At 38.5% G+C, this 14,898-nt stretch overlaps 1 long non-coding RNA gene across 8 annotated transcripts in view; it reads right to left on the reverse strand.

Moving 5' to 3' along the window:
- Window positions 1-398: 398 nt before the first annotated feature.
- Window positions 399-14,898, reverse strand: part of LOC140620225 (uncharacterized) — a 96,094-nt gene continuing 81,594 nt past the window's right edge. For 6 of the 8 annotated variants that reach the window (XR_012020003.1, XR_012020000.1, XR_012019998.1 and 3 more), the window contains one exon: window positions 796-1,695. This is a non-coding gene — a long non-coding RNA (uncharacterized lncRNA). Of the gene's footprint in view, window positions 597-795; window positions 1,696-14,898 lie in introns of those variants that run through there. The other 2 variants (XR_012020002.1, XR_012019999.1) reach the window with 1 other exon arrangement.

Below are 14,898 nucleotides of genomic sequence, written 5' to 3' on the forward strand. Positions count from 1 at the left end.
TACCAAAAGACATAATTTCTCTACATCCTCTTCAACCACCAACACTTCCTTTTTTTTTTTTTTTTTTTGGATAATAACCATTCTGGAAGGTAAGAGGTAAGAAGTGTCTCATTGTGGTTTTGATTTGCATTTTTTCTAATCATTTGTGATGTCGAGCATATTTTTACACGCTAGTGATGGCCATTTGTATATCTCCTTGGAAAAGTATCCTTTGTATATGAGAAGTATTTCAATATTTTATATACACAAGTAGTTTTTTTTTTTTACCACAATTCTATGAGGTAGGTGCTTTTATTATTCCTGTTTTTTTGGGTAAAGAAACTGAGGCACAAATAAGTTAAGTAATACATTCTTTTAACATTACAACTACCCTATGATAATAGTTACCTATTGACAGTAACTAAGGCAGGTATTATTACCACAATTAAAGTTAAAGAAACCAAGCCAAAGAGTCCTTAAATGACTTGCCTATGGCCATGGCGCATAAATCCTCCTTCCATGGTATTGTGATCAATAATGGATAGAATCTAAAACTTTCAAGTGCTTTCACTTTGTATAGATCCTTCTTCCGAAGATCTTTTTAGGCACAGATATCTCTGCAGAAAAGACAAAGATTACACTGAGCATTAGCAAAGTAAGCACACTACTGATCTATTGATTTATAGAAAGAGATATATATGTACATTCTTCATGAAACAAAAGAGGACTTGAACTGATATACTAAGACTTTGTGTCAGCTTCAAGATCCCCCAGGCCGTAATACCCATGCTGTGGACAACTTTTGCTGTGGCTGTCTTCTCTATAGGAAGGGATCTAAGAGCATATTCATGGCTACCCCAGCTCCTGGGCAAAACTTCTGGATGATGAAATCTAATCCTGTGGTGGGCATGAGGCAGGAATCTAGACTTAGATGAACAGACTCCTGACAGGGACTAATGTGAAGATTCAAGCAATATTCCAAAGGAAATGGTCCAGGGTTGTACTCTTTGATTTAGTATGGTAGGTTGGGTTTAATCACAGAAGCAAGACCTAGTGAAATGTGAGCACAATGCTGGAGCAGGCCAGCAGCCATATGATCTTTATACTCTGCTATTGCTCTGGGGTTCTTTACATTCCCCATTATGGTGATGAGCTGGTCCTACGGGAGTCCTAAATGGCCTCAGATGGGGCGATCAAAGGGCCTCTCCCCCGCGGAGCCAGGGGCAATGGTATTAACTCTACCCAGTAGTTTAGGGGCTGCAAGGGAATGTGCTGGGAGTTTAGTTGTCAGGAGTCAGGTTTTCAAATGAAGGGTATTGGTTCAAAACCTGGAGAGTTCTTCTCATAAAATTTGGAATTGGCGCCTGTATATGGAGGGCAGAAAGAGACTGAAGAAAGAGTCAAGCTATTCCAGATCTGTAGACAGCAGTTTTAATAGGCGAAGGAACTTGCATACAAGGCTTGTCTTTGGTGGCCACAAGATGAGTAGATCTCAGTACTTATCCAGCAAAATCTTAAGAGTTTATATAGAGGCCTCAATGGGTGGGGTTCAGTCATATATCTAATCCAGATGGTCTCAATAACACATTCCTCTCTTAAGGCTTGCTTCTAGTGCTGAAACAGTGGGCAGATCATACATGCCAAGAACAAAGAGCTTCTGATTGCCAGGGGTCTAGCTCACAGGTCAACTGGTGGTCACATCCTTTCAGTGACTTCCTTGAAAGAGATAATAAGTGAGAATAGTTAGGTTGCATATGAACAAAGAAGTAAACATACACTGGTGCCTTATTCATTTTTAAGATCTGACTCTCAGCTGCTCTCTGACCATTTAGTTCTTGATTATTTTGAGTCTCATCTCTATGTGCTATGGTGAGCCTGGGGGACCACAGGCTGCATCTGGCATTTCTTTATATCTCATCCACCACTCAGAATAGAGCTTTGTTTTTCATGTTCAAACATGATGTTTTTGATTTCATTTTTGATCTCCCTTTCCATGTAGTGCCAATACAAGGGCTATTTACAACTTAATAGGATGTTTTCCCTTTGGACATGAAGAGATTGGTTAATTGAGCTGTTGCGTGTCTCTCTTAATCTCCTTGATCTGTAATATTTGGTGTAGAATTATATATACCTTTCCAAAGAAGAGGCTCTACTCCCTGTCTTGATTTCCCTACCTCCCACTTACGTTTTACTCTTCAGCCTTTGGTTGCCATCCCAGCCACTCCACTGAAACTGTTCTAAGGTTATCAGTGACCAAGTATTTACAAAACTAAAATGGCATTTTTGGTATTTATTCACTTGGTATCTTTGTTTCAGTGATGCTGTCAATCACTCCAAATTACTCTCCTGGCTTGTAAGATCCCAGATGTTCCTTATATTGTAGCTGCTCCCTGCCAGGCTTCTCTTTCTCCTCCACATTCCTTTTAAAATGTTGGGAAAATTCTTTCCTCTTTGCATGCCTTTCCTGACTAATCTTATCTATTTCAATATTCTCCTAAACTTTGTTGATCTCCATATTTACATCTTGTAGACCAAATATGTCTAATAAAATTTAAACTTCTGTATCCAATGGCTGCCTGTATATGACCTCCTGCCTATGCAAGAGGCAATTAAAATTCAGGATTTCTGAACTGAACTTACATCTGTGGTCACCTTCCATATTCTCTGTGTCCCCTGGAGGCAATAACCTATGTAGTCACTCAAGCTAGCAACCTTGTTTTTGTCTTCTTTCTTGTCTTCCACATTCAGACATGCAATCCTGTCCATTCTTTCTGTAACTAGTTTTTGAATTTGTTCTCTATGCTCTATTCCAACTACTAACTACTACCTTGTCTCTTAATAGTCTTAGTAGTCTAATTAGTTACCATTCCTTATCTCTTGCCTGGTTTGGTAAAAAACTTTTGGTCTTTGAACCAGTCCCTTCTTCACACTCCCATTGGGACCACTTACATGTAACATGTAACTCTTCTGCTTAATGCTCTTCAAAGATGTCCATTACCAATAACATAATGCCCAATTTTCTTAGCACAATACATGCATCTCTTCATGATCTGACTTCTACCTAGATTTCCAGCAACAAATATCACCAATCTCCATGTTAGGATTTACTCTTTAGCGATATCGATTTGCCTGAGGTCACCCAGTCTGCCATGTTCTTTTTCCTTTTCAAACTTATATTCACCTTGTCATCTCTACCTGTCCTTTTCCCTTTGTTTTCAACCTATCTCTCTCATAACCTTGCATTTTTAATTCTAATATCACCTCATTCAAGAGCATCTCTTTACTCAACTTCTTCCTCCATGACTACCATCATTGTTTGTCTTCTGTGATCCACTAATACTCTCTGTGCATATATATGTTATTGCAGTAGCTATGAGCTAGCCTGGTACAGGGTACGTATCAATAAGTATGTGTGGAATTGAATTGGCATTGCTTATTCTCCTTAATTTCTCCTTGGGATATTGGTAGCCTGCGCCTGGCTGAAACTGGATTCAAATATCAACAATTGGGCCTCTTCCACTCTGAATGTGCCATGTCCACCCCAATGATGTGGATCTTTCTCGGAGCTTCTTACTCCTCCACAAGTGCTGGTCCTCGTGGAACCCTTTCTAGAGGCTTTTAACTTTGTGAGCAGTATGTTGAGTGCCCATTCCTGGTCATCTCTTCTCAGGGTGCAGAGTTGTGGGCGACATCTATCTGTACATTGGCTTGGTTGGTTAGTCCATTTTTTTTTTCTACTTTTTCTGAACTTGTGAAAAGGACTGGTCCCTAATCTCTGTTCTTTGAGAGTTCATGGCAGTCACTTTCTGCCCATGTCAGCAAGAGATATATATTACGCTACCTGGCTGCCATAACAAAATACTACAGACTGTAGGGCTTAGACAACAGAAGTTTATTTTCTCACAGTTCTGGAGACTGGAAAGTACAAGATCAAGGTGCCAATAGGGTTCTATTTCTGGCAAGGATCCTTTTTCTGGCTCAGAGACAACTGCTTTGTCCTCACATTATCTTTCCTCTGAGCTTGTGTGTGTGTGTGTGTGTGTGTGTGTGAGAGAGAGAGAGAGAGAGAGAGAGGCTGAGAGAGAGAGCGTGTGAGAGAGTGCTTTCTTGGTGTCTCTTCTTATAAGGACAGTAATCCTATCAGATCAAGGCCCCACTCTTTTGACCTCATTTAACCTTTTTTACTTCCTTGGAAGCTCCACCTCCAAATACAGGCACATTGGCCTGTATTTGGTTAGGGCTTTCACATTTAGTTGAAGGTGAGGGACACAAACATTCCATCTATAATATGACCAATATTCAGAAGTCTGTTCAACGGTAATCATAAAGAGGAGCTGCCTTGATAGCTGACCTGTGAATGTTACCCAAAATAAAAACTGAAGCCAGAGCTAGAGACAAGGCAGTCCTAAGCATGTAGAATGGTGAATCATGAATTTAACTATTAATAGGAGCAGGGCAGGGGAGAAGAAGATACAATTTGGATTTCATAACATATATAAACTCATATTTCTGTTCCAGCTTTGTTAATTATGACTGGGCTGGCCTATCTACTACAATGTAGGTGTGGAAATTGAAAGTATATCTTTTTAATGGATGGCATGAGAACATCCTCATGTCTATACCTACTATACCAGTCAAACTGATCATTCAGTTCAATTTCTTTAATATGTGACTAGATTAATAAATAAGAGCATGAAATCAGTATATTTGTGCTGAGAAACCAAACCCAAGCAATGAATCTAAAAGAAAGTATCAACCAGGATGTCCGAAGTCTGACTTGGGGATAAAAAAGGATTCCAAGAAAAAAAATGGATGAAGTACATACAATCAAGAAAGAATATCACTTTATTTCACTTATGTTTGGAAATTGTAGCAGTAGGTGTGACCTTTTTTTTTTTTTACCTAACTTTTTAAAATTTTGTTTTGTCTTTTCTTTGATTTAATTAGAATAAAGATATTTATGATAACAGCTCTGTGGACATTATTTTTTTTTAATTTATTTTTTATTGGTGTTCAATTTACTAACATACAGAATAACCCCCAGTGCCCGTCACCCATTCACTCCCACCCCCCGCCCTCCTCCCCTTCTACCACCCCTAGTTCGTTTCCCAGAGTTAGCAGTCTTTACGTTCTGTCTCCCTTTCTGATATTTCCCACACATTTCTTCTCCCTTCCCTTATATTCCCTTTCACTATTATTTATATTCCTCAAATGAATGAGAACATATAATGTTTGTCCTTCTCTGACTGACTTACTTCACTCAGCATAATACCCTCCAGTTCCATCCACGTTGAAGCAAATGGTGGGTATTTGAATTTCTAATAGCTGAGTAATATTCCATTGTATACATAAACCACATCTTCTTTATCCATTCATCTTTCGTTGGACACCGAGGCTCCTTCCACAGTTTGGCTATCGTGGCCATTGCTGCTATAAACATCGGGGTGCAGGTGTCCCGGCGTTTCATTGCATTTGTATCTTTGGGGTAAATCCCCAACAGTGCAATTGCTGGGTCGTAGGGCAGGTATATTTTTAACTCTTTGAGGAACCTCCACACAGTTTTTCAGAGTGGCTGCACCAGTTCACATTCCCACCAACAGTGTATGAGGGTTCCCTTTTCTCCGCATCCTCTCCAACATTTGTTGTTTCCTGCCTTGTTAATTTTCCCCATTCTCACCGGTGTGAGGTGGTATCTCATTGTGGTTTTGATTTGTATTTCCCTGATGGCAAGTGATGCAGAGCATTTTCTCATGTGCATGTTGGCCATGTCTATGTCTTCCTCTGTGAGATTTCTGTTCATGTCTTTTGCCCATTTCATGATTGGATTGTTTGTTTCTTTGGTGTTGAGTTTAATAAGTTCTTTATAGATCTTGGAAACTAGCCCTTTATCTGATATGTCATTTGCAAATATCTTCTCCCATTCTGTAGGTTGTCTTTGAGTTTTGTTGACTGTATCCTTTGCTGTGCAAAAGCTTCTTATCTTGATGAAGTCCCAATAGTTCATTTTTGCTTTTGTTTCTTTTGCCTTCGTGGATGTATCTTGCAAGAAGTTACTACGGCCGAGTTCAAAAAGGGTGTTGCCTGTGTTCTTCTCTAGGATTTTGATGGATTCTTGTCTCACATTTAGATCTTTCATCCATTTTGAGTTTATCTTTGTGTATGGTGAAAGAGAGTGGTCTAGTTTCATTCTTCTGCATGTGGATGTCCAATTTTCCCAGCACCATTTATTGAAGAGACTGTCTTTCTTCCAATGGATAGTCTTTCCTCCTTTATCGAATATTAGTTGCCCATAAAGTTCAGGGTCCATTTCTGGATTCTCTATTCTGTTCCACTGATCTATGTGTCTGTTTTTGTGCCAGGACCACACTGTCTTGATGACCACAGCTTTGTAGTACAACCTGAAGTCTGGCATTGTGATGCCCCCAGACATGGTTTTCTTTTTTAAAATTCCCCTGGCTATTCGGGGTCTTTTCTGATTCCACACAAATCTTAAAATAATTTGTTCTAACTCTCTGAAGAAAGTCCATGGTATTTTGATAGGGATTGCATTAAACGTGTATATTGCCCTTGGTAACATTGACATTTTCACAATATTAATTCTGCCAATCCATGAGCATGGAATATTTTTCCATCTCTTTGTGTCTTCCTCAATTTCTTTCAGAAATGTTCTATAGTTTTGAGGGCACAGATCCTTTACCTCTTTGGTTAGGTTTATTCCTAGGTATCTTATGCTTTTGGGTGCAATTGTAAATGGGATTGACTCCTTAATTTCTCTTTCTTCAGTCTCATTGTTAGTGTATAGAAATGCCACTGATTTCTGGGCATTGATTTTGTATCCTGCCACGCTACCGAATTGCTGTATGAGTTCTAGCAATCTTGGGGTGGAGGCTTTGGGGTTTTCTATGTAGAGTATCATGTCATCGGTGAAGAGGGTGAGTTTGACTTCTTCTTTGCCAATTTGAATGCCTTTAATGTCTTTTTGTTGATTGCTGAGGCTAGGACTTCCAGTACTATGTTGAATAGCAGTGGTGAGAGTGGACATCCCTGTCTTGTTCCTGATCTTAGGGGAAAGGCTCCCAGTGCTTCCCCATTGAGAATGATATTTGCTGTGGGCTTTTCATAGATGGCTTTTAAGATGTCGAGGAATGTTCCCTCTATCCCTACACTCTGAAGAGTTTTGATCAGGAATGGATGCTGTATTTTGTGTGGACATTATTTTAACGATTGGAATTCATGCTTCAATTCTCATACAAAATCAGGTCCTTTGTTCCTATGTTTTCAGTTGTAATATCAGTGTGAACAATTATAATAAAGATGCAAGTAGTGTCTACCATTCTGGACATTTACATCAATGTATAAAATTCTTTTTTTTAAAAAAAGATTTTATTTATTTATTCATACAGAAAGAGGCAGAGACACAGACAGAGGGAGAAGCAGGCTCCATGCAGGGAGTCCGATGTGGGACTTGATCCCTGGATCCCGAGATCACAACCTGAGCCGAAGGCAGACGCTTAACCCCTGAGCCACCCAGGTGTCCCAAATGTAGAAAATTCTATTGGAGTGTACTGCTATAAAGAAAGTAATGCTGCCCCCTGTGTGTTAGAAGGTCTGGGTCTATTTCTCAGTTCTATAACTTCATAGCTTTAGCAACATTGGACTTCATCTCTATAAATCTCAGTTTCTTCATCTAAAAAATGGAAATAATAATGATAACCTTCTTCAGAAGGTTTGGAAAACTGAAGAAGTCAACAAAAGTGAGTGGCATGTTTCGAATGCTTGATCAATCACATTATTCTGTGGTGAAAAGCACATTCCAGCTCTGGAGCGAGACCATGTAAGTTAGAATCTTGGTCTTAATACTACCACTTATTGGCTCTGTGACCTTCACCAAATTACTTAATGTCTCTGTGTTTCAATTCCCTCATCTGTAAGATGAAGAGTATAATTGTAACAATCTTTAGGGTTTTTAAGACGAATGAATATCTGAATACAGGTAAAGCTCCTAGAACATAGTAAGTACTCAATGAATATTAAGAAGGACAAAGCAATGATGAGTTCAAAATATATGAGAATATTCTTGACATCCAGAACATTTAGAATTGGGATTTTAACCTACAGTATTTGTTTTTTAAAGATTTGTATTTATTCATGAGAGACAGAAAGAGAGAGGCAGAGACACAGGTAGAGAGAGAAACAGGCTCCATGCAGGGAGCCTGATGTGGGACTGGATCCCAGGACTCTGGGACCATGTCCTGGGCAGAAGGCAGGTGCTCAACCACTGAGCCACTTAGGTGTCCCTTAACCTACAGTATTTTTAGATGGACTTTAGGGAACCTATGTATTCTGAGTTTAAATGAACTTAAATGTACATGTATTATGTGAATTTTTCTGGATTTCCGATGTTCATCCATTTCTTGATGTGAGACCAAGAAAAGAAGTAAGGGCTGTTTAGAAGGACTTTTTTTGTTAGATCTGAGGGGATCCTTTATCCAGTGTCGATCTGGTCTCAGCAACTCACTCTCCTTGATAATTTTCCTGACAGTGGAGTTTATACTCAGAGTGGGTTCTGAGGAATATAAACAATTTACTTACCCACAAATTAGAAATTTTACTTCCCATTTCTGAGCTTCAGTTTTTTCATCTGTAAACTGGGGATGTAGACATGATAACTGCTGAATAACACTGGAAATCTAACATACTATGATCTCAACACAAATGAAGTGCTGTTACTAAAATGGTCACTATATCAAGGACATTGAATATGTTTTAAGTAAAAGCTCAGCCAATATTGCTTTATTAAGTCCCTTTATCATTAAATAGAAAATCTAGAGCAAGAAGGCCCTGAAACATAGCAGGTCTTTGAGCAGAGAAGCATTGCTTGCTGCTTAGCAACCTCCCAGGCTGCCGAGTGCAAATAGCAACCTGCAGGACAGCTGAGCAGTTTCTAGAGGAAAAACCAGGCAGCTCAGGTTTTTTTTTTTTTTTTTTTCTGTAGAAGGGATGCTTTAGGATACAATAAAGTATTGCCTAGACAATGCAGCTGAGTTTTGGTCATGGGTAAAAATCTCTGTTAGTCACAGTGTGAGGATGTAGTGAACTGAAGTGTGACATCCTTTTTAGCACAAATGAATTTGGAAGAATTTGAGTCTGACATTTATGGTAAACAAAGACAGCTCTGCTGCTGATAACCAGCCTTAAATGTTTACACATATGTGATTTTAATGTTTTTTTCACAAAGTATTTGTATATAGCAGCAACCATTATTTTTAAGCCCCAAGATCTATAAAGTAGATAATTTTTAAATGATAGTTTAAATAGAAAATCCTTTAAAGACACATCCGAAGTCATTTTGTTGAAAAATGAAATATTTCAATTTATTCTTTTTCTTCATACCTGTATATGCCTATATTATCTTTTCTCCATATCACAATATGCTTCCTTAAGAAACCATTTTTATTTTTTTGTTCCTGCTAACAATTCTAAATGTCTGTAAGTAAAATTCCATCATAGGGTAAAGATGCAGAGAATCTAATAATTTTCTAATCTGGATGAAATTTGTAAACCACCTATCATCTGCCAGTCTCTTAGTGGCAGAGTAGAGATTACATATATACTATATAAATTTATTATATATAAAATGTATATATAAGTTCACATATATCTGTGCACATATAATATATATAAATTTATATACATAATATATAAATATGCATATATACATATACAATATATTATACAATATAAATATACAAATATATATATACATAATTACACACACACATATATATACATAAATATGAAGGAAAAGGAAGGAAGATTTCATGTCTTGGAATTTTTCTGATTATCCAGTTTATTTGGGATCACTCTCACGTTCTCATCGTGATTTCATTCTCCGACGATATTACTGACCCAAATATTTCTAAGTGACAGATTGTTCTGTCTCAGATGTGAAATGTAAATTGCTTTCCCTCTGTGTGAGTCAGGAGTCACACAAAGTCTTTTCCAAAACTCTGATTAAGACCATAGTTGTCATTCATCTCTGACTTGCATGTAGTATGTGTTTGCCTTTCATTTGACCTCTATTTCTGTTAGATCCAGGATTTCACTTTTTTCTCAATATCACTAATAATATCCTTAGTTTATTGGTGAATATCAAACATAAACCAACCACAGGGGCCAGAGGAAACAGAGGATATGCCCTGAGTTACCTGATGCTCCAGGAGTAGCACATATTTCCCCAGGCTTTCTGGGGTGGAGACAGAAAAGGTAGAGTCAGTCTTCAACAACATAAGGAGTGCACAGAAGTTAGAAGAGTCCCAAATGAAAAATGGGTCCCAAATAAAAAATAAAACTGTTAATTTTTTCCCCTTGCCTCTACTCAAGAGAGTGGGTCAGGTGGAAGGAGGGACTTGAATATAAAGATTTTGGATAGTTTTCTAAGTACTATACAAACTAATTTTCCTTTCCATCTAGGGATTCATAATACCCCTCACTCCTCTCCAGCAGGACATGCAGCATTCTGTAGGGCACATTACCAGAGGGGCACATCAGTGACGTAGATGTGCCTCATCACTTCAGCATTGCATAGATCATAGCAAGCAGAGAATAATGCAGATCAGGACGTGAGAATTTAAGGATTTCATGATGAACAAGAAGAGAAGAAGAAACAAAAATTCTTTTCAAGAAGCACAACAGCACTGCTTCACTTAAATGAACCAGCATGGGTCAGCTTGGGACACCGATTAGCATAGGACCTGAAAGCAGATCAAAACAATGACTCAGAGCAAGAGAGAAGAGAAGGAAGGAGACCATGACTAGGCTTAGATTTAGAGAAGAATGGATGTTAGCTACCCCTGGTGAACAGAGAGTAATTGAAGACAGGTCATAATACTGAGTAAATGCTTCTCAAGTAATTAATTAATTATTTTCCTCTCTCTCTCTCTCTTTTTTTTTTTTAATTTTCCTCTCTTTTTAAAATAAAATTTCAAATAGAAAATTCTATGTATACTATCAAACTCCTCGTTCTATTCTTTCCCTTGCTCCTTTCCTAGGAGGAGAAACATTGATTTGATAGGCATAGTCCAAGAAATTATTTGAATTATACTTAGGAGGTAGAATCACTGTAGTAAAATGCAAATGATTTAGGGAAACTGGTGGCTCCCTGTGGCCCAGTCTGGTTTGCCATAGTTACTGTCTCTTGGATTTCAGGGGTAAGTTCCACCTAACAACTGTTCTTTTGAACAGTTAGACATAGGTTTGTTTATATATGACAAGTGATTACATTAGAATTGGGGATAAGATCACAATGCTCTTATCTTATGACCAGGGAACCCCAAAATGTAGGAATATGATCCCAGACATACCAAGGCCTCCCCATAAGGTCTCTGAGAGAAATATTTGGCAAAGAAAGTTGGTATAAGAGTCAATTGTTAGGTGGAAATTTACCTGAAATCCAAATGGTCCACATGCAAGGTTGGGTCCTAAGTCTAGGGGAGTCGGGGTCAGGACTATGGAGGACCCCTGGGCTGGGCCTTGCATCCAGATTCATGGCTGTAGGCCAGAAGGCTGGTGCTGCCGGGGGGCCAGCCTGGTGCTGGGGTCAGCTGGGAGGGAGCTTTGGTCCCAGGGAGCTGCCTGGTGCCTGGTGGTGGCACTGGGTTGTGGGGGCCCAGAGCTGGAGTCTGCAAGAGCCCTCCCTGAGGTTGGACTACAGGAATCACCTGGGGTCCAGTGAACCAGTCAGCGCTGGGGTCTCTGGGGAAGTGGGTCCTCACTTCACTTTCCTTCCCCCACAGGGAGGGTTTCTCTGTTCACACTGGGGTGCATGCTGCTGGCGGAGGAATGCCAGGAGTAATGTGAAACTGCCTCTTCTATCTGCTCCATGAGTCTTTTCTTACACACACTATTCAAATGCTATAAACCCTCACCTGGAATCCTTAGCTTCTGTAGTTATTTTCAAGAGTGAAGAGTTGTTCTAACTGATGTTTCTGGGCAGAGAAGAGCACTGGATATTCCTTTTCTGCCATCTTGAATCTTGCTCATGTCACATCCCCCACACCAGTTTTCGATGAGTTTTTCTAATCCAAGTGTGGTTATTTCTCAGCGTGGTTTTAATTTTTGCATTACCCTAATGGCTAATGATGATAAACATCTTTTTATATGCTTATTTGCCACTCACCTCTGCTCATGTGTTATGCCCATTTTCTAACTGAAAAGTTTTTAATTGTTGAGTTTTGAGAGTTCTTTTTGTATTCTAGATACAAGTCTTTTTATAGGTATCAGATATGTGGATTGCAAATATTTTCTCCCAGTCTGTAGCTTATCTTTTTATTCTCTAATATCCATTTGCTGAAAAGTGTACCCTTCCTCCATGAATTTTCTAGCTTTTATGTCCAAATTCAGTTGGGAATGTTTGTGGAGATCTATTTTGGGTTCTTTATTCCATTGATTTACATTCCTCCATACTGTCTTGGCTACTGTAGCTATGTAGTAAGTCATCTATAGAATTATTTCTCCAACTTTCTTCTTTTTCAAAATTGTTTGTTATTCTAGTTTGTTAGTCTATTGTTAGCCTTTCCATATAAACTTTAGAGTAAGATTTTCTAGATGTACAAAGATCTTGGGATTCTGTAGAACTTCATTTAAACCTATGTATTGATTTGGGGACAATTTTCATGTTTGCTTTATTGAATCTTCCAATCCATGTACACAACGTGCTGATTTACTTAAAGCTTTGCTTTCTTGCCTCAGGATATTATAATTTTTAGCATGCAGATCTTGCATATACTTTTTTCATATCCTCTTTTTAGGCTTTACTATATACTATTTACTATTTCCTTTTGGGAGAGTGATAATAAATGGCATCGTATTTTAAATTTTGGTCTCAACATATTTGTTGCTTGTAACAAGCAACATAGAACAAGCAATCATAGGAATATGATTGATATGAATGTGTCAATCTTGCATTCTGTAACCTTGACAAATTTTAAGATTTTTTTTTCCTTTTTGTGATAGATTCATCAATATTTTCTATGTAGATATTCATAGCATCTGCAAATAGAGACTGTATTTCTTCTTTTCCCATCTCTATGCCTTTTGTTTAGGAAAGAGTATTTTTGCTCTACGAGGCACAACAATCCCTTCTCATAACAGCTACTCCCGGTAGATAGATATTAAGAGTGTTCCCGGGTTGACTAGGAAGACCTTTAGCCTCTTTTTTTTTTTTTTTTTTTTTTTTACTGCATTAAAAAAAAATCAATTTCCACAAAAAGCTTGAATTGAAGGACAAACGACAGCCGTTTGCTTCTTCTCACATATTTATGAAGGCAGATTTCTTACTCTGTTAAAAAGGAATCCCGTCATGAGTACTGGCCTACCCTGGCTCTGAAGACTTGACCCAAATCCTGGATTAGTCCTTGGTTAATGAGGGCCAAGCTCCATTCAAACCAGTGTCTAGGGCTAGGATTAAGACAGCTTTGCTGTACTGGATACCTGCTGTGCTGCTTCTATGAAACTTTCTCTGATCCTTCCATGTAGAATTATTCCATCCTTTGTGAATTCCCATAAAAATATATACCCTTTTGAGAGCCTTTCATCACTTCTTTCCTCTGTCTGTCTTTCTGTCTGTGGAGGCAGATACTTCTCTAACCCTTACTTTTTTTCATTGAGGTTATAAGAAAGGGTTCTGTATCATTCCTGGTTTGTTTTGAAATTTCTGCTGAGACAGAAGCCTGCCTCAGATGCCATAATCCTTGGTTGAGGCCATATACCTGGGTGAGCCCTCTTTGTTACTTTCCCCTCATTGATGTCTGTATGAAGTCCCTGGCTTGTATATGAAAGCCAGTGATGCTTTCATGACTGCCACATGACTGCCCTAGAATCAAGACTATTTTTCGCATCTGCCTATCATCCCCCATCAGACTCATGAGGCAATGCCTCCACCATAAGATTTGGGACTCTCAGATATATCAACTAACCCATATCAGCTCAATGGATACTGCAATTTGAACCAGTTGACTTCTTTTTTAGAAATCAATCTGTCTTGATATTTACATGTTTTTCTACTTCTCCATAGTTTGCCTATCTCAACAAGGAAAAGAATATCTTTGCGTTAAAAAACATTCTGGGGTTATGGTGGTTCATTATCCATACTCTATTAAGGCAAAACTTTATTTAAGTCAACTAAAATTTATTTAAATTAATTTATTCTGTCCACCTGGATGTGACATTTCAAGTAATTTCAGATGGCCACCTGCTGGATGGAAATAAAATTTCCTTTTTCAAAAAATATTATACAACCCACTATGTACCCATTGATGTGATGGGTACTTAAGCAAAGAGATGTGTTAGACATGGTTTCAGGCCTCTTGGAAAGTATAATCTGCTTGAGGACATGACATGCAAAAATGCTCAATTCATCCTTGCTCTATGATTAAAACTAGCTGTGATTCATGGCCTGAAGTTGCCTTCTTCATAGTTAGCTTTTCTAGAATGTTTCTTTTGGGTTAGTTTCCTAACCTGTTGTTTAATGATTGTTCCAATTTGCCTTGTATGTATCAAATGGGTCACTTCTTCATGTGTGATATAGTCCAGTCTAATAAGCAAGCAGGTGTTGAGGGATGTTGGGATTGCCCTGTCAGTCATGATCTCTGTAGTTGCTTCACTCTTACTCATGATCAACCTATCAATGCTTTCACTGAAAAGCCAACATGAAAAACGACTGCTGTGTGAGTTCCTTAATGCTATGTTACCACACATCACCTGCAAGTAGGTCCGCTACAGAAATGCTTGTTACCTGGAAGTCATTTCAGTTTGCTATGCGCTCTGGGTCAAACCAGGGGTGACTCTCCCTTCCAATACCTTGCAAACTTCAAATCACATTTTACTTTCATTTACTGAATATAAGATTTTGTCCTGAGG

The sequence above is a fragment of the Canis lupus genome, chromosome 28 (genome assembly GCF_048164855.1).
Source record: "Canis lupus baileyi chromosome 28, mCanLup2.hap1, whole genome shotgun sequence".
NCBI lineage: Eukaryota > Metazoa > Chordata > Mammalia > Carnivora > Canidae > Canis > Canis lupus.